This window comes from Delphinapterus leucas, chromosome 12, assembly GCF_059928025.1.
Source record: "Delphinapterus leucas isolate spDelLeu-1000000601 "Yukka" chromosome 12, BTC_Dleu_Yukka2, whole genome shotgun sequence".
Classification (NCBI taxonomy): Eukaryota; Metazoa; Chordata; class Mammalia; order Artiodactyla; family Monodontidae; genus Delphinapterus; species Delphinapterus leucas.
Window position 1 is genome coordinate 57582377 of NC_143140.1, and position 14127 is coordinate 57596503.

General features: G+C 35.0%; 2 long non-coding RNA genes across 12 annotated transcripts in view; one reads left to right on the plus strand and one right to left on the minus strand.

The window, feature by feature from the left end:
* LOC111168916 (uncharacterized) overlaps window positions 1-13386 on the minus strand; it is an 81307-nt gene extending 67921 nt beyond the window's left edge. Inside the window, exon 1 of the long non-coding RNA XR_002643114.2 lies at window positions 12964-13386. This is a non-coding gene — a long non-coding RNA (uncharacterized LOC111168916). The remainder of the gene's footprint in view (window positions 1-12963) is intronic.
* LOC111168920 (uncharacterized) overlaps window positions 9535-14127 on the plus strand; it is an 89872-nt gene continuing 85279 nt past the window's right edge. For 6 of the 11 annotated variants that reach the window (XR_016395191.1, XR_016395193.1, XR_016395192.1 and 3 more), the window contains exon 1: window positions 9961-13375. This is a non-coding gene — a long non-coding RNA (uncharacterized LOC111168920). The other 5 variants (XR_016395197.1, XR_016395190.1, XR_016395196.1 and 2 more) reach the window with 4 other exon arrangements.

Sequence of the window (14127 nt, forward strand, 5' to 3'; positions counted from 1 at the left end):
TCTGTGTAAGTAATAAACTCTCTGAATTCATTTGGGCTGTTGTCTTCTTATATGACTAATTTATGGAAATATGTGTGAAAAATCAACCTAACAACTGCAGTAGTAATACTTGTGGCCTGATTAGCCAATGCACTGCTGCTTGACTGCTTGACCACTTCACAGGTGAAATTTTATCAACTATTTGAAAAATAGATAATACCAATTCTTCCTCAGAAAATACAAGCCAAGGGAAGACCTACCAATAGTTATTGGTACTCTGACAACAATTACTCTGAAACCAAAGCATGAAGACAAAGACATCACAAGGAAAGAAAGCTACAGACCAATATCACTCATAAAGAAAGATCCAAAACTCCTTAATAAAATATTGGCAAAACAAATACAATATGTAAAAAGAAACAGCATAATAAAAAGGATTTATCCTATTGGTGTAAGGATGCATTAACATTGAAAATCAATTATTATAATATACTTCATTAATAAAGTGAAAGATTAAAAACTTATGATCACGATACAGAAAAATTATTTGATAAATCTAACATCCACTCATAATAAAAACTCTCAACAAGTTGGGTACAGAAGGAAAATTTCTCAACCTGATAAAGGGGAATCATACACAGAATTTCACATCTAACATCATTCTTAGTGAAAGACTGAGTGCTTTCCTCCTAAGGGTGGGGACAAGGCAATATTGTCTGATCTTGTTGCTTTTATTCAACATCGCATTGGAGGTTCTAAGACTAGATGAGGATTATGATCATGATGGTGGTGGTAGTGGTGATAATAATGAATTAAGGGCGACCAAATTGGAAAAGAAAAAGTATAAAACTGTTTTATTCACAGATGACATAGTCTTGTTTGTAGAAAATCTCAAAAAAATCCACACATATAAAATCTACTAGAACTAATAGATAAGTTAAGGAAGGTCACATTTTATTGCTTCAAGATCAATAAATAAAAGTCAATTGTATTTCAGTATACTAGCAATGAAAATACTGAAAATAAATTAAGGAAACATTACCATTCATGATAGCATTTAATATAATAAAATACCTAGGAATAAATTTAACAAAAGCAGTGTAAGACGTGCATACTGAAAATCATATAATATTGCTGAGATAATTAGAGATCTAAGTAAATGAAGGTACATTCCACGTCCATGAATTGGATGAGTTAGTATTGTCAACATGGTAACTGCTAATTGATCTATAAATTCAATGCACCCTTTATCAACAGTAGTAGGCATTTTTGTAGAAATTGACAATCTAATCCTAAAATCTGTATGGAAATGCAAATGACATAGAATATCCAAAAACAGTTGTGAAAAAGAACAACACAGTTGGAAAACTATTTGATTTCAAAACTTACTATAAAGCACCAGTAATCATATAAGTATGGTATTAGCCCAGGGATAGGCATATCAGTGGGTCAGAATTGACAGTCCAGAAATAAACCCTTATATTTATAATCCATTTATTTTTATAATAGCTTTATTGAGCCATAATTCACATATTATTAAATTTATCCTTTTAAAGTGTGCAATTCCATGATTTTCAGTATATTCACATAGTTATGTGACCATTAGCATTATCTAATTTTAAAACATGTTCGTTAGCCCAAAAAGAAACCCACACGTACTAAAAATCACTACCTATGTAATCCCCAACTCTCTCCAGCCCTAGGCAACCACTAATCTACTTTTGGTCTCTAGAGATTTGCCTCTTCTGGACATTTCATATAAATGCAATCATACAACATGTGGTCTTTAGTGACTGACTTCTTTCACTTCACATAATATTTTCAACGTTCATCCATGTTGTAGCATGTATCAGTACTTCATTTCTTTCTACTGCTGAAAATATTCCATTGTATGAACATGCCATATTTTATCCATTCTGATTTTGGATATTTAGGTTGTTTCCACTTTGGGTTATCATGAATAATTCTATCAATATTTGTGTACAAGTTTTGTGTGAAAATAAGTTTTCATTTCTCTTGAGTATATACTTAGGAGTGTAACTGCTGCATATTAAGGTAACTGTATGCTTAACTTTTTGAGGTACTGCCAAACTGTTTTCCAAAGTTGTTACATCATTTTACATTCCCATCAGCAATGGATGAGGATTCCAATTTTCGAAATCCCTACCAACGCTTGTTACTGTATGTCTTTATTACAGTTATCTTAATGAATCTGAAGAAATATCTCACTGTGGTCTTGATTTGCATTTCCCTAATGGATAATTATATGACCATCTTTTCATGTTCCTATTGGCCTTTGTATATTTCCTTTAGAGAAATGCATATTCAAATTCTTTGCCCATTTTCAAATGGGTTATTTTTCTTTTTACTGTTGAGTTGTAAGAGCTAATATCCTTTGAAGCTCGAAGTTTTTAATTTTGGTGAAGTCCAGTTTACCTAAGTATTGGCAAGCATGTGGAGAGACTGGAAACTTCGTTTATTACTCGTGAATGTGAAATAGTATAACCACTTTGGAAACTAGTTTGGCAGTTTCCTAAAATATTAAACATAAACTTATGCAACCCAGCCATTCCACTTCTAGGAATCTACCCAAGAGAAATAAAAAATTATGTACACAAAGATACATATACACAAATGTCCATAGCAACATTATTTATAGTAGCAAAAACTAGAAATAATTCAATTGTCCATCAACTGAAGAATGGATAAACTAAGTGTGGTATTCTCATACAATGAAATAGTATTCAGCAATAAAACATGCTACACATGGATGAACCTCAAAAACATTGTTGAATAAAAAACCCAGACACAAAAGAACTACATATTGTATAATTCCATTTATGTGAAATGGTATGAAAAATCAAATTTATAACAACAAAAACAGATCAGCGGTTGCCTAGTAGTGAAGGTGGGAGTGGGGATTGACTGCAAATGTGAACAAAGGAACTTTTGGGTTGATGGAAATGTTCCAAAACTAGACTGTGGAGACATTTGCACAACTCTAAAACCTAAAAATCATACTTATTAAAGTGTGATTTTATCATATGTAAGTTATACCTCAGTAAAGTGTTTTTTTAAAGAACAAAAGTAAATACTTTAATGGCAATTAGTAGCATAACTTTGATTGATATCAAAGACAAAGCATTGAACATTAGAGTTGAGGTCCTAGCAAGCTTATTAAGAAAAGATGAAGATAAAGTAAGATTTAAGAGTAAGAAACAAATTTTTATTATTCAGACGTTATTTGATTCTTTTATCTCCAAAAAAACCCCAAAATAATCTACCAGAAAATTGTTTTAAATAATATAAGCACTTAGCAAACTGGCCAGATTTAAAATCAATATATTAGTATTAATTAAATTATATTATGTGGATATAATTTAAATATTTTATGTGTAACACAAAAATATATTTATATATTACATATAAATCTATATTTATATATTTATATTTATATAAAATATATACTACATGTTTTTTGTATCTAAATACACACACAAATAGATACACATAAAATATAAGGTATCTGAGAATATACCTAAGAAAGTGTACAATAACTCTATATAGAGCACTATAAAGCATTAATGAAGACATAAACAAAAAATTCCCCATTTACTGTATTTATTAATCACTTGCTAGTGGAGAAGAAGCTTCAATATTCCAAAATATGTCAAATTTACAGAAAGAGACTTGCAAAATTAATACAATTCCTATCAAAACCCCAACAAAGTTCTTCATAGAATTTTTCAAGCTGATTATAAAATTTATATGGACAAGCAAAGCCCAAAGATTAACCAAGAAGAATAAGGTGGGGGGGACTCTTGTCCTGGAAAACATTGAGTTATTATAAATTATTAGTAGTTAAAACAGGGTTGTATTGGAGGAGAAACAGACATACCTATTCACATAAACATTATGAAGAGCCCAAAATAAACCAAAATTACATAACTTATAACATAATATTGAGCCAAATATGACATTAAGCCACAGAGAACTACATTTAGTGATTCAGTATGAAACCATTTTTATGAAGTTTAGGAACAAGTGAAACTAAAATACATTGTTTATGGATATATATACATACCATATTTTATAAAGGAAAGGGAACACTAAACAATAGATGTATGCTTTCTTTCATACTATAACTGTTAAAAGACAATGAAACTGAAGTCTATAAAATATATGATCATGAAATACTAGTTTTCAAGAATTAAGAGGCAGGCCATGTGACCTGCAGGGCTTGCCAGTGAATGCAGTATAATATTTTCCTGCCTCACTGACATCACACTTGGCCATATGACTTACTGTGAATGACCACAGATGATGCAGGAAGTATAGAGCAGGATATTCAACTGTGCAGTAGCAATTGTTCAGCATAGTTGTATCACTGACCTGGGTCCTGCTGCCAAAAGGACTGAAGGAGTCTGCAGAGCTCAGCACATGTACTTCATCTCCTCATGCAGCACATGAATCCCTGTCCTGTTGCCAGGAGCTAACTGGCAGACCCACTCTTAGATACATAATTTCAATGCATTCAAATAAAGGGCAAGGGCTAACTTTATTGTCATGCATGTGGATCAGAGGTTAGGGTGTAGAACACATTTATCTGCCTTTATTCCAACAGAGAGCTCTCCAACTAATTTAATACTGGAGTTCTCAGAGCACAGAATATACTTGAAGGGGTTCAGAATATGGCAACCCCAAATATGTCACTTTGGTATACTTATTATTTTGAATTAAAGGTACCTAAGAAACAGCCAGTGCACGAAGGTCATTCTGACCCTCCTTTGTACTCCTGAAAGCAGGAGATAAATATTCTATGAGACTTAGGTTAAGTGTCCATCATCGGATGAATGGATAAAGAAGATGTGGCACATATATACAATGGAATATTACTCAGCCATAAAAAGAAACGAAATTGAGCTATTTGTAATGAGGTGGATAGACCTAGAGTCTGTCATACAGAGTGAAGTAAGTCAGAAAGAGAAAGACAAATACCATATGCTAACACATATATATGGAATTTAAGAAAAAAAAATGTCACGAAGAACCTAGGGGTAAGACAGGAATAAAGACACAGACCTACTAGAGAATGGACTTGAGGATATGGGGAGGGGGAAGGGTAAGCTGTGACAAAGTGAGAGAGAGGCTTGGACATATATACACTACCAAACGTAAGGTAGATAGCTAGTGGGAAGCAGCCGCATAGCACAGGGAGATCAGCTCGGTGGTTTGTGACCACCTAGAGGAGTGGGATAGGGAGGGTGGGAGGGAGGGAGACGCAAGAGGGAAGAGATATGGGAAAATATGTATATGTATAACTGATTCACTTTGTTATAAAGCAGAAACTAACACACCATGGTAAAGCAATTATACTCCAATAAAGATGTTAAAAAAAAAAAAATTCTATGAGAAAGGCACCCTCCTCCCTGTGCCCGGAGAATAGAAGACAACCTTATCACCAGAGACAGGAAATTTAGAGCTGTAAAGGCTGTTAAACTAACCCTTATCTTCCTGGTTATTTCTTCAAACCCCTTTGTCTTGTCAATTCTTCACAAATGTATTGCTTCTTTGTCTAAAAGATGTAAAAGCTTCCTGCTCTGGTCACTTCTTCAGGCTTTCTCTTTTGAAGGCTCCCATGTGCATGTAAAGATTCAATAACATTTGTATAATTTTGCCCTGTTAATTTGTCTTATGTCAGTTTAATTCTTTGGCATAGCCAGAGACCCAAAAAAGGTAGAGAAGAATTTTCGCTCTGCTACATACTTAATGTGTTATTTTAAATTTTTTCATTGATTTTTAGATCCCAATCTTTGTAAAACAATCTGTCACCCTTGAGAAGTTGCCTTGTCACCAAGACCCCCTCTGTATCACTAAGATATAAGCAATTAATGCCACCCCAAAACTGGTCATTGGATCCATTGAGTAAACTTCCCTCCAAATAGTTATCCCTTCACATAGCAATTTTTGTTTCTCCAGAAAATTCAAAGCAATAGGAAAATAACACAGAAGGAACAGTATGATTAAGACAAAGATGATTAGAAAGCAGAAGGGCTAAGATTCAAAATAATTCCTAGGTTCTTGCATAAAATCTTCCTGAAGTCCTAATTAGGAATAGAGTCCTCATTTTACTTCATGTTGAAGAAGAGTGCTGTAAAATATTTATAGCCAAAACCGAAGGATTTTATCATGATTACACATAAATATACAACTTAGACTCAGCATTCCATTTAACTTTGATCAAAAAGTGGCAAACAATTAACTAAAGAAATGAAGACTACTGAAGAGTATTTACAATCTAACTGAAGGACAAATTAGACTGTTTTGTTCAGATTTTTTAAAAAATAGAAATCTTTGTAAGTGCAGAATAAAATAGCAAAGGCTTAGGAGATTTATAATTTAGATTTTGGAGAACTAAATTTCGGAGTACAGGTATCTGCTGCCTGAAGACTTGGTACCAAATATGAATGTTTTTATAGAGTGCATGTCAAGAAAGTACATTCAATTCACCAAGAGGTAAGCCCAGAGAGGAAGGAACAGAAGGGAAATGAGATCCTCTCCAGAACCCACACAAACTTGGATGATCTGTGCAATATGAGGCTGCTAGTGGGTAGAGGCCCCAGTAAAGGGCAACCCACATAGAATACAAGGAACTCATAGAAAGAAAGCCTAGCACTTGGAAACTTGAAGGTACGACAGGTACATACGTACCTAGGTACTAGATTCAGAGAAAACAAAGAAAATAAAACTCTTCACTTCTTTCTCTCTTATAACAGGAATCTGAGGTGGGACTGAAACTATAGAAGGATTATTAATCCTAGTGATAGAAGATACAGGAACCAATGTCGACATTGTACCTCATTCAATGTCTTGCACGTCAGTGCCCCAGATGAATTTGTTGACTTCAATCGATGTAAGAAGGACATTTGGCATGGTCATTTCCTTGTAAAATAATATACATGCAACCCTTTAAATAGAGCAAAAATCTTGATGGAAAAAGAAGAGGGTGATAAAGAGTTTCCTTTTTCACATCCTAGGAACTGACTCTCTCTTAAGTTTACATTTCTAATAGCTTGTTAGCTAACCTTAGTAATCCAAGCAATCGAAGAGTCTAAACTTTAAAATGGCACTGACAGCAAGGTATAAGTAATGCCATAATGCAACCCAACAAGAATGAACCATTTCTTTTAAGTGATCTTTTCCCTATATTTTTGAAAATGCCCCAAAGTGAAATTCAATGACACCCTCAGAAGCCTCCCAGGAGTAAGGCTCTCTTACTTTGTTAATTAGGTACATCAAAGACAAATATAAGAAAAGTTAGATATACTTTGCACACTACATTCTCACACTACACTATATACTTTTCGGTTTATATTTTCAAATTTAGAGGTTGGGTATTCAACCTATTTGGTTAAATTGGCATCAGTGTCAAAACCAAACCCTTCTTATCTCTTCTGTCCTCAAAAGGCACTGTGGTAATGTACCCTCTGTGATCATAAAAGCACTAAGAATAATAAGGAAAAAAGATATGTGAAAGCTACAGACATTATGCTACAAAAAAAAAAAGACTTTTTAAATGATGCTATGATCCCTAGGAAAGATATTTTAGTCACTTGAAGTTTATTAAAAATATAATTATACTCATTATAAAACAAAAATTGTCAGTGTTGTTATTCTCTCAAGCTTTCAGCCAGAGGCCAATGCAGCAGGTTTATCCAGTTTGAGCATCACACTGGCCTTCAGCTATTTCCCTCTGCTCAGATTTGGAACACTGAAACACGGAAGCAAGACAGGCTGACACTCAGGTGAATGTTCTAGAGGTTTTGAAAATTCACATGGAGGCAAACATTTAAATCTATAACTAATGTGAAGTTTCAGGAACTTCAATCTTTCAATTACTATAGTTCATCATACAACCAATTTAGGTAAACTTAAGTAATATAACACAGGAGCTAAAAGCACGGGCTTTAGAATCAGAGACTTAAAATGGAATCCTCACTTTGTCTCTTATTAAGTAACTTGGGATACATTTTTAAACCTCTCTAAATCTCTGTTTCTCCCTCTATAAAAAAAATTAAAATATTATTATTAGTTACCCTGTGGCATGTATTGAAGATTAAAGTAAGATTATATATTTAAAGAACTGAGCATTGCCTGGTACAGAGTAGGTGCTCATTGTTCTAGAATCTTCATTACTCTTATTCTTATAAATGGGGTAGCTCTTAGGAAGACTTCAGACAAGTGTTGGAGATATAATTCTGATTTAGCAGATAGCAATAGCAGAAAACACTGCTACAGGGGCAGGCAACCACTGATCTATACCAGAAAGCCCCTGTGGTTGCTGAATGTTGGCTCCCAACACTAGCCCACACTTCAGCTAATGGAAGAGGCCCCCAGATAAATGTTACTAATGTTTCTAACTTGCCCACTAAGTATTGGAAGAGAAACTCCAAGAGCTCTTCCAAATCTAAACAAAATTATTGGATTTGATTCAAGCAAAAAGTCTGTTCATTCCCAAACTGTGTGAACCAATCCCCAGAACTCAGAGCAAAATGGTTCTGGTTCTTTTTAATTAGGAGTCTCTTTTTGATGCCTGTGTCATCTAACAGCAGGGGCCTAAGGAATACTTCCCTTGTTAGTCATTAAAGCTGAAAGCTACAAAGCATTCATAAAACTCAGACTCCAGCCCTCAACGATCATCAATCTCTAAATCTAATAAACCTTCTAACCAGAGTCTTCATTGCCAGGATAATGAGTGACCAGCATACACTAAATGAATCAGGGTTCTTTGTCTGGCAACACATTGATTCTGATAGATGGAAAAGGCCAGCACGGAAGGGACCCCTGGGGGAGTTGTTGAGAAGTTAACAGTATTGCCTATTGAACACCATTCATCTACACATACTGTGAAAGGTCTGAAAAATCATGTTATTCTTCTCATGTGCTCATTCCAGTGTACACAATTAATTGAATGTAGAAGGTCTTCAGGGATCTGAATCCCTGGTCTTTTTAACATTCTATGTACCACCTAGACAAAATGGAGTACAAGGAAGAATGACTCCTTCTGTGTGCCTAAGGAGAATGCAAAAAGCATGTATTCATAGCAGCCCTTATGTGGTACTACATTTGGATTGGAAATTAAAATTATTTTCTATTGCCTTCTTATTTCTTTAAAGACAGGGTACAGAATGGAAAAAAAGGGCAACAGAAGTGAAACAAGCTATTTGCCAACAGATAGAAACAACTTCACTTGTATCACACCTTAATTATTAGTATAATTTACCTTTTGCCATTTCAGTACCATTTTTACCCTATACTGTGACAGTTGGAAAGAATCATCTAGATATCAGGCTATTGTCAATCAGGGGAAATTATTCCCCAAAGACAATGCAAGAGTGTTCAACTCTACCAACTTTTGCAAGCTAGCATAGGGAACTTTCCAGTCACTTCAAGTAGAACTCTACCACTATCCCCAGTCCTCTTGAGCATTAACAGGAATGCAGTGTTAGCAGGTAGGAGGCCCCTCCCCCTGTCCTCCACTCACAGCCTGCCCCAGCCACGCAATGATGCTCCATTACTACTACTGGGTGTAAATACCCTTCCTTATGCTCCTGTGGAAGAGGAAAGGGAAGTGTCCTGTCCAGTAAGTCCACTGCTACTGCAGCCCTTGGTGAAGGACAGTGGGAAAGGCTTTCTTGTGCCTGGAGACAGAGCTGGGGGATGGGGAATGCTTGACTGGGGGACTAAATGAGTTGTGGGTTGAAATATGTATTATCCCAAAAGAGGCAAGATAATAATATGCAAGGAAGATAGGAAAACAATACAGTGTTTTGTATATGCTAATAGTACCTACTGTTTTATGATCACCACAGGTAGTGCAAACTTCCACATATGACAAATAAAATAAGCCAATTTTTCAGGAAATACCAACACAGGTGGAACTGATTTTGAAATGAAAGGTAAGAAAAAAATAATAAAATGCTCTTAAATTTTCCCAAGTTTTTAATAATTGTATTTTATTAAATTAAGAATATTTCAGCAAAAAAATTATTTTTATCAAGCTTTTAATGAGTAAACACTAAGTATTCTCGAAATAATCTGAGATGTGAGCAAAAATGTATTCACAAAGAAGTATTAACTTCAGATTAATTTATACTAGTAAAAAACATGAAACATTTTAATGTCCAAACCATTGTTGATTAAGAACATGATGTATTTCAATATTATGGAATAATATGTAGCCATTAACATGTTGTTCACAAGGTTTTTGATTTATATGGGAAAAGTAGTGTGAAATAGAAAACTCAATATGTTTGATGAGAGTCAAGTTATTCTGCCGGAGAGAGTGGGAGAACTTGTTTTCTTTCTCTCATGGGAGAAATAAGATTGAGAAGAGAAGGGAGGAAAAGTAGTAGGAGATACAGCCAAATAACATAAGGAAATCACCCAGAAGCTTTAAAGAATAAGAATTTCTAATATTCAATTTTAGGATTTACTTTAGCTTCGCCAAAGTAAACTCGGTTTGGTCCTCTAAGACCTTCACTTAGAGTCTCACACAAGCAGAGTCCTTATAAGAGAAGGGTATTTGGGAGAAACACAAAGATAGATACTGATTTCACCTATGGGTCGAAGCTCAGATAGGTACAAAGAAGAACTTCAAATGAGAATCTGCTGAAGGTGATAAGCTGGAGCCTGAAGTGACCATGACACTTGGGAGGGGCCCCGGGCTTTCCAAAGAGCATGTGATCCAAAACCTTACAGTTAGCAAGTGGCAGAACCAAATCCACGCGTGCTCTTAATATAATGGTTGCCTTTTTTTCTACTCAATCGTGCATCTGTGAGCTTTCCAAATCATTTTTTAATGGAAATGATTTATTTAATTAGGAAAAAGGGCAGTAAAGAATTGAAATGAAGATGTTTCAGTACCACATGAAAGGACTGTTGAAGCTGTCCAAGGACACTTGGGTAACATCCATGCCTGAAGATCAAATGGCAGATAGCATATCACTTGGTTGGAAAGGGAACCCAAATGTGGGTAAGCAAAGAAAAGACAATTTAGACCAAAGAAAAGACAATTTAGACCAAGGAAAGAAAAGTCAGCATCAGAGAAATCAAACAGAACATGGCTGGGTATTTTAAAGGAACAGAAAAGTCTGGGAAATACAGAAGATGTTGTAGTTGATCAAACGGTACAGCCAGTTGGTAAAAATAATCATGGAGCGTGTACTGAGAAAGGCCCCGTGATAAATGCTTTATGTGTATTGTTTCATTTAAATATCTCAATAAATCTGAGATAAACGCTATGGTTATCACTATTTTAATTTTTTTAAAAAAGAGGTACACAAGGATTAAATAACCTAAGCAATGTTACTCAGATATTAAGTGGTATAGCAGGATTTGAACCGAGATAGTCCAACTCTAGATCTGCAAAAAACAACAATAATGACTTACTATGTGCCGGGCACTGTGTTAGAGGTCTCACGTGGATTACCTATATAATCCACAAAACAACCTATTGAGATAAGTACTATTATTATTTACATTTATGGGCAGTAAAACCAGGTCATCCTGGCTTATGGGAAAAGGTAACTTAACTTGTTCATAATTTATCGTAATTTATGGTGCAATGATTCTTTTTATTCTCCCATTTGAATATAAACTTTGAGTCCCATGGACAAAAAGCACACTATCATCATAAATCTGCTTATTTGTATAATTATGTATTTATTCATTTAGAGGACATTGTGTAATAACCAGATGTTAGTGTTTTCCACGGTAAAAACATGAAGGTAATTTTTAGGCAGGAAATGTATTTCAGCACATCATACTTGCTTAGATATACCTGCATCATTTTGTGAATTACTTATGTGCTTATGATTCATGGTTGCTATCAGTAGTTACGGCTCAAGTGATCTCAACAGATTTTAATATTAGCTGACATAAAGCATCACTAAAGTGATACATTTTGTGGAGTTGGAGGTAATATGAGGAGAATGGAAAAGAAGGAAAGAAAAATGAGAAAAGGAGAACATTTTAAAAATTATGTTTCCAAAGCCAAAGTCTAAGCTCTTGGGAATACCTGAAGGTTGGTCTGTGCTGCTGTACTTCATTTCAGATGACTATAGCACCCCCTGGTGAACAACATTAATATTTCATAATTTTCTCCAAATAGCATATGCTGCAAAATCGACAAGTGGCTTTTAGAAGTAGCTCCTTTGGTGTCTTTTTTCATTTTTGGTTAAGGAAGCATGTGCCCAAATTGAATTTAATTCATTTCAGAAGCTGTTCCAATACGAAAGTGAGTTTTATGTAACATGCAAATTTACTTCCAGAAACAAATAAGAATCAGGGGGACTTGAGTACCTTGGATTAATCAAATTAGTTGCAGAGCATACTAATTTAGAAGAAGCAAAAGGCTGAAAATTTTATCTACAAAGTACAACAAAAATTATTTTCTTCATTTGCATACATAAATTGCAAATTTTCCCTGGGCTTAAGCACATAAATATATTCACACACTTTGCTCCCCTACCTCTTTTAGATCTTTACTCATATGTCACTTTCTCAGTGCTGTTTTTATTGATCATCTTATTTGTAAACGTAGACTCCAATACCCTACACTCCCTATGCCTTTCTCTGCTTCATTTTTCACCACAGTTAGGATGGCCAAATAAATTTTTGTCCAAATCAAGATACTTTTGAGAGTGGAAAACGATGCTATTAATATTTACACGGGAACAAATAGGCAATGGGTACACTGTAACAAGGTCACCTCACTCATAGTACTTATCATCTTCTAATGTATTATGTATTTTATTTTTTATTTTCTTTCTTTTCTTGGTAAAAACTCACAATGAGCAGGGAGTTTTGCCTGTTTGGTTTTTCTCTCGTTTTTTTTTTTTCTTATTGCTCTAACCTCAGTGCCTAAAATAATGTTCATAATAGGTGCTCCATAATATTGGCTGAATAAATGAACATGCTTACCTGCTGTGGTCATTCAAAATGGCTGCAAGTCCTTGGTCACTTATTTCATTGAGAGGTAGCACTTATTTCTCCATTCCTTGAATCTAGGCCGGATCTCTGACTACCTCAACCAATAGAACGTGGTAGAAATGCGCTGTGACAATTCCAGACCTGGCCTTTAAGAGGACTGGCAGTTTTTGTTTTCTGACTCAGAGCATTAATTCTTGTTCTTGGCATGCTTCCTTTTGCAATCCAGCCACAATGCCGTGAGGAGCCCAGGATATTCGGGTAGACCAGCCCCGCTGAGCTTTCAGCCTACAGCCAGGATGAATGACCAAGTTTTGAGTGAGCCATCTTGTCTATTCCAGCCCATTTGAATCTTCAAGTGACTGCAGTCCTAGCCAACATCATGTGGAGCAGTAGAACTGATCAGGTAAGTCCTAAAGAAATAAAACAGTTGCTCTTATTAAGTCACTAAGTTTTGGATGGTTTGTTATGCAGCGCAGTAGATAATTGAAACATCTGCTATATCTATGCTGAGCACCACCAGGAAGGACACAAAATGAGTAGGAAAAGATTGATCTTAAGGAACTATGAGTTTAAAGGAAGAAAAAACTCACTTATATGAATACTGTTTTCTTGTAAGTTGATTACTGCTATAAAAAGCCAAAAGTAACCTGGAAGTTTGTAGGAAGGATGTGTTCAAGGGGAGTTTAGGGAAGTAAAGACAATTCATTCAGTTGGTGAAGAGTGAGATTATCACTAGATAGAATTTAACAGTTAGAGGTGAGGGGCAGCGTTAGTGGTGGAAGCAGAGCTAACAGCATGAGCACAGAGGTTAAAGAAGCATGAATAGCTATTCATCTAACAGCAAGAAATTTAGTTTGACCAGGGGATGGGATCTATGAAGAGAAAGGAAAGGCAGAAAGGTTGATTAGAAATAGGTCATGGTGCCTTAAATGTTGTGCCAGTAGTTGGATTTCTTTCATGGTCAGAAGTCAGATGATTTGTTTTCTAACATCTACTGTTTTCCATCACTGATTATATAACCATTATGTGTAATCACTGTAAGTGGAAACTTTTTTTATAAGTATGAAGAAGAAATAAAATCACTTCAGATTTCTCTTCCCAGAGTTAATCACTGTTAATCTTTTGTTCTTGTGTTTCCTCTACACATTACTACAG